The sequence below is a fragment of the Haemaphysalis longicornis genome, unplaced genomic scaffold, assembly GCF_048455015.1.
Source record: "Haemaphysalis longicornis isolate Haplotype H1 unplaced genomic scaffold, Haemaphysalis longicornis Haplotype H1 scaffold_3, whole genome shotgun sequence".
NCBI classification, from domain to species: Eukaryota; Metazoa; Arthropoda; class Arachnida; order Ixodida; family Ixodidae; genus Haemaphysalis; species Haemaphysalis longicornis.
In genome coordinates, this window is record NW_027526335.1 from 163,220,515 (window position 1) to 163,226,922 (window position 6,408).

At 44.1% G+C, this 6,408-nt stretch overlaps 1 pseudogene across 1 annotated transcript; it reads right to left on the reverse strand.

Annotated features, from left to right (window-relative positions):
• Positions 1-3,691: 3,691 nt before the first annotated feature.
• Positions 3,692-6,137, reverse strand: LOC144173498 (uncharacterized; annotated as a pseudogene). Its single transcript, XR_013323300.1, has 2 exons — positions 6,021-6,137; positions 3,692-5,541 (listed from the first exon to the last, which is right to left on the reverse strand). The product of XR_013323300.1 is annotated as an uncharacterized LOC144173498 (transcript).
• Positions 6,138-6,408: the final 271 nt, after the last annotated feature.

Below are 6,408 nucleotides of genomic sequence, written 5' to 3' on the forward strand. Positions count from 1 at the left end.
ACGTGTAAAAGCAATGGTTGTTCCGCCGGGTGTTAAAACGTTTTTCTTTAAGCTTCATGTTGGTGTGCTCCCGGTTAAAACGTGGATGCTTGAGAAGGGTTTGTTCGTGCCCTGGGGAGCAGACTGCTGGCTATGCAAGAAGCCGGAAACTGTTGAACATGTATTTTTGGACTGTTGGGATGCGGTGTTTTTGTGGGATGTACTTCAGAGAACTTTGAAAAAGGAACTCCCCTTGGATCCTCATGGTATACGGTTTCTGGCAGTTGAGAACGATAATGGAGTGCCTTACGACTTATTGATGTTGCTGGTCCTCCACGGAATATGGAGGTCTCGATTGGCAGCTCGTTACTCGGACGTTGATGGACGGCCCGCGAGGCAGTATTTCTGTGAAAGCGTTCATCGCATTGTAGAAATGTGGAAGGGTCAACCTTGTACACCCGAGTGGCTGCAGGAAGTAGAGAAAGTGTTGTCTATGCCCCGTTTTTAGACATAATACGCTGGCTTAGGCAAAGCTAGCGTTTGTTATCTGTAGCACGTTTTTGTGATGTCTGAAACCGGTAATAAAGAAAAAAAAAAAAAAGTCCGTGGCTTGGTCGGTAGAGCGTCGCGCTGCGGCCGCAAAGTCCTCGGATCGAAACCTGGCGCCGGATGCTGTTTCTTTTTTAAATATAGAGGAGCACTGCAAACGCCAACGCCGCCGCCGCCGCCGCCGGCGGTGGATGGTTTGGGGTCGCTTATAAAGTGCATTCGCACTTAAAAAAGCCGCTTAGAAACATGGCATCCATTGCGCCATTGAAAAAAAAAAAAACAGACAACAGTAACAACAATAACAACAACAAGAGAAGGAAAAAAGAGAAAAAAGAAAAAAAATGTACTTAACAGATAAATCACTTAATACAGCACCCGAAGGAAAATGTGAGCCGACTACAAATAACCACGTCTTGCGTACAAACCATACACAAAAGAAAATGAACACCAACGGATGTATTAAATAGCTCAATACATATAGATTACCTTCAAAAATACATGCATACAGATTAACATAACTTTGTAATTTATATGGAGTACACTATAGATATATAATTGCACAAATCATTCAATACACGACCGAAAGGAAATATGAGTTGGTTACAAATCGCCATGCCTAGCGTACACCGACATATTCTCTATAGCTGACACTCATAGGCATGCGCGAGATATTATATAGTGTCAATGTAATTATTTGCAAGAAAGGGACGTATTGCATTGAAAGTGTTGCTTTCCAGCTGAAAGTTAAATTCGTATAAAGCACTTATAGCCTCGGAAGTCTGTTTCCTAGCATATGTCGCCCATATGTTGTTCTACAAGTTTTAACAGTCCAAATTTCGCAGTTTCGCGTTTTATAAGGCTGACAATTTCTTTTTAGGTTGGCTAGTTCAGTCAAGAACACATGTTTCCCCTGTATTTCTTGTTTATAGGCTTTCGTTAATCTAAAGTTGTACATCTTCTCAAAAGGCATTACATTATACTTTTCAAACAACGGGTAGGTGTGAAAATGTGAAGGCACGTCCTCTACAGCACGTAGAAATCTTTTTTGTAGACAATACAATTTTTGTATGTTTTCTTGACTAGTGGATGCCCAAACTAGATGGCAATAGTTAATTCTTGAGGAGAATAAAAAGTTGTGAATTGATATCATTACATGTCTCGGAAGGATCAGGCAATTCCGGTAAACCAGTCCCACTATTTGAGATAACTTACTTGATATTGTGTCGATGTGCTCGTTCCAAGAAAGGTTTTCCTGGAAGACCACTCCTAGTGTTTTAATGTTGGGTACAATATCAACCGGGGTCGAATTCAGCAGTATTTGTTGCGTCAATATTACCTTCTTATTTTTACTTCTGAATATTACAGATTTGGTTTTGCTCGTGTTTATTTTAACATGGTTTTTCTCAGTCCAGCTATTTAGGTTTTCCAATACAAAATTTGCTTCGCCAACTAATTTGTCCGCCGAATTTCCTCGTAAAAATATGCTAGTGTCATCAGCATAAATAATAAATTCAGCGCTAGGGCTAATGCTGACCACGTCATTAATATAGATATTAAAAAGAAATGGTCCCAAGATGCTCCCCTGTGGTACACCATAAGATAAAGGCAATAGATCGGAAAAACAGTCGTCGATATGAACCCTTTGTTTCCGATGTTCCAGATAAGACGTAATTAGGTGCGCGGCATTCCCTCGAAAACCGTAACGGTCAAGCTTTTTAATTAGAATTTGGTGATTTATGTGATCGAAAGCCTTAGAGTAATCAATAAACAGCCCAAGAACCAATTCTCCTTCAAGCGCTGCCAAAAGTGACTCTTTTTGTTTTAGCAATGCGAACTCCGTACTAAGTCCTTTGCGGAAGCCAAACTGTGAGCTGTTTAAGAGACTGTGCTTCTCTTCAAAATCTGTAAGACGATGTAAAATAACTTTTTCTAGCACCTTTGACATGACCGGCAGTATAGACACGGGACGGTAATTTGCCATGTGGTTTTTGTTTCTTTTTTTGTGTAAGGCTGTTACACGGGCTACTTGCATTTTACAGGGGAAAACAGCCTGGCACAAACATAGGTTAAAAATGTGGGTAAGTATAGGTGCGAGCAAGTCGGAGGTGTACTTTATGGGTTTAATTTGGAAGCCATCGATATCTTTAGCCGTACTGGTTTTTAAGTTATGAATTATATTTGCTACTTCAGCCTCAATAACTGGTTTCAGGAAAATAGAGCTGCTGTTATGCGCAATATTTTCAACGTCATTCTGCACTGTAGCAGGGTGTGAAACCCCTACAAAGTATTGATTAAACGCGTCTGCCAGAGACTTCCCTGTCAGCTGTACGTCGTTCACAATCACTTTGCTCACTTTATCAGGTGGGATGTTACGTTTTAAGATGGAGTTTAATCTTTTCCAGATAAGATGGGCGTGCCCGTCAGCAGATTCAAATTGGTTAGAGTAATAGTCACACCTCGCTTTTTGTAAGTCCTTGTCGAGGCAGTTACGATTTTTTTTGAAATCTCGAAATAGGTCTGGGTCTTTGTATTTAATGAATTGCCTGTAGAGCTTGTTTTTTTCTTGTATTCTTTTCATAAGCTCGAGGCTAACCCATGGTTTCCGTATGTTTTTACGTCTTTTATTATGCACATAAGGAAAGCAAGATTCATAGATAGAGCTCAAAATGGCGAGAAATGTTTCATAGGAACTGTTTGCGTCATTACAAGACAACACATCATACCAATCCACTAACTCCATTCTCTCCTGAAACGTCAACAAGGCATGTTCCCAAATTTTTTGCACTTTTTGTATTGGCTGCCGTATCTTCCGCACGTTTTGTTTACAGCAAATGAATATCGGCAAGTGGTCGCTGAGGTCACACGTCAATACACCGGCTTTGATCTTATCGATGTCTAAATTGGTAAAAAACATATCAATAAGGGATGATGACTCAGTGGTCACTCTTGTGGGCACATCTATTACGTTTATAAGGCCGTAAACCTTCAACAGAACATTGAGCTTGCATGCCGTGGCATCATTTTTCAGTGTATCTATATTTAAGTCACCACCACAGATAAAAGAGGCGATTTCGAGTAGAAAATTCAAAACATTGTTCTAGGTCATCGAGAAAATTTGACACCGAGCCACTTGGAGGAAAGTAGCAGACTGTTATAACAGTGTTTTCTACTTTTATTGCCATTATTTCACAATCGTTTGTACAAGCAGACAGCTCTTGTAGTAGTTCGCAGGTAAATTCTTTTTTTACTAAAATGCATATGCCACGACCTCAGCTTTTGGAGCGGTTTAAGTAGAAAGTGTTATACGATGGAATGCGAAAAACGGTAGTCTCATCAGTGGACCAGGTTTCGGTTAGCAATATTGCATCGAATGATTGCTTGATTTGTTAAAGATATAATGACAGATCTGATTCCTTATTTCTTACTGATCGTATGTTCAAGTGGAAACATTTGAAGGATTTTATTAATTCCTTTCCTATGTGTTTTTCAAAGGCACGTGGTAGTACATATGACTCGCTATTTTTATGGTTCATGCTTATGGCTTGGTTGTTGCAGTGTTTAGCTTAGTTTATCTAGGTCGCTTATGCATGTGACAACAACAGCCTTGTCCTTATCGTCTTTACGAACAAGAACTCGCCCGTTGTTGTGCCATGCGTGCTTAAAGTTTGCATCCTTTGCCCAGCTTTTTGTTTCTTGAAGCAAAGCACGAGTTCGTTTAGTTAGGTTCTCGAGTATGTACACTTGATCATCACGGCCGCGAAGTTTATTCCGGTTTTTCCACCACTTGTCCCTATCTGCCTGCCTTGCAAAACGGCAAATTATGCCCGGTATTTTTCCTTTCTTGGATGGAAGACGATGAATTGCTACCACGGCATCGTCTGGAAGGGGCGGAAGCTCAACGTCAGGCGCCAGCGCATTCACTTTGTTCAGTAAGTCCTCGTTTTCCGTAGGCATGATGCCATGGAATTCTAGATTGAGACGCCGGCTTCTCCATTCCAGAGTGTCGATTTCAGCTTCCATTTCACTTACATGACTGTTTTGGGTCTCAAGCTTTTCTGTCCGGCGCCTGAGTTCTTTGATATGATGCTCATTCTGCTCGACCCGGCGTAGCAAGTCATCATACTGCTCGCCCCAGAACTGCAATGAGTCCTCAATACCTTCCACTACATCTCTCAAAGGCAGAAATTGTAACTAACAAAAGTCGTACATCTTGTGTTTCAAGTTCTTCGTTTGGTTTCTTAACTGGGTCGCGTAGTTTGTTTCTCCTGCAAGTGGGACACCGCCAAGCTAGACGGTATGCCTCTCCCTTCGTTTTGATTGTTTTTTCCGATACTCCCGAACATATTCCCGTATGGTATTTGCAAGAACAATCACTGCACGGAATTGTACACTCGGGAGCAGACAAGCACTTGTGGCATGCGGCGCACTGCCCATCAGATGACATAATAACACGTTGGCAGCAGCAGAGGCAGCGGAAACATCAACAGATATGAAGAAAATTTGCTCAGCAACAAAACTAACCTGTGTAAAACACAGAAGACGAGCGTGAGTCCGTGCACGATGGGTGCTGCCGCTGCTGCCAAAAAGTGAGGGGCCGCTCCGGGTGGAACCACTTATATGCTGGATCGGCGACAGTAGCGCCTATCAGCTGGCAGTGGCCGTGGTGCGGTCGTGGCAGCTCATCCGGGGCGCAAAGTAGTCGAATACACGGACATGCGCTGTGGGAATCCGGGCCAGGAACCAATTTCAGGGCTGTCTCTGGGTTATCTGTGTAAAACACATAAGACGAGCGTGAGTCCGTGCACGATGGGTGCTGCCGCTGCTGCCAAAAAGTGAGGGGCCGCTCCGGGTGCAACCACTTATAACCTGGATCGGCGACAGTAGCGCCTATCAGCTGACAGTGGCCGTGGTGCGGTTGTGGCAGCTCATCCGGGGCGCAAAGTAGTCGAATACACGGACATGCGCTGTTGGAATCCGGGCCAGGAACCAATTTCAGGGCTGTCGCTGGGTTATCTGTGTAAAACACAGAAGACGAGCGTGAGTCCGTGCACGATGGGTGCTGCCGCTGCTGCCAAAAAGTCTTCAACGTTTCTCAATTAAACGTTGGTTATCGCCACTTCGTGTTTGCTTCCGTTTTAGCTGGTTTTCCTACCCTTGAAATCGTACACACTTGCCTTTCAAGGTACATTTGTCCAGTGAGCCTGGCGCCCTCACAAAGTAAAGCTAATGGAAACACACTTTGCAATGCTCGTGTGATACTAAAATGAATTATGTGGCAAAACTCTATCTCAATTCGCGGAGCCGTGTATTCTTCCTGTTTACATGATATATAGACGTTATCGCACCGGATAATCCATTTCGCGCGCGTACCGAGCTAGAAGGAGCGCAGGCTATTTGATGCACAGATGTTGCCCCAATACAATGACCTGCGCAACCTTGCGGCCATGGCGCAAGTCTTGCGCGCAACGCGGAAGGCAGCATCTTACACTCACCGAACAAGAGCCGTCAGCTTCTTTTCGAGGGCCAGCGCAACACCGCAACACTCCGAACCGTCTTCGAGGCTGTCCCGACGTGCAACGCGATTAGGTCGCCTGCGGTGATGAGGGAGTTCCCCGTTGCAAAAAACTGCAACGCCATCACTTGCAGGACGGCAGGCGCCGGGTTTGGCGCTCGATGTCAGGGCTTATCGCCTCGGTGATAAAGTGAAAGCCGTCCAGACCAAACCGAAATCGCTGGCGAAAGCTTTCGTCGTCGTAGAGCTTGAAGGGGTGCAGTCTGTCGCGGAACACGCGCTCTCTGACCAAGGACAGCGCCAGCCGAAAAGCGTGTAACCGATGTCTGCGAGTGGCAGCAACTGCAGCCATGTTTTCAATATAAGTC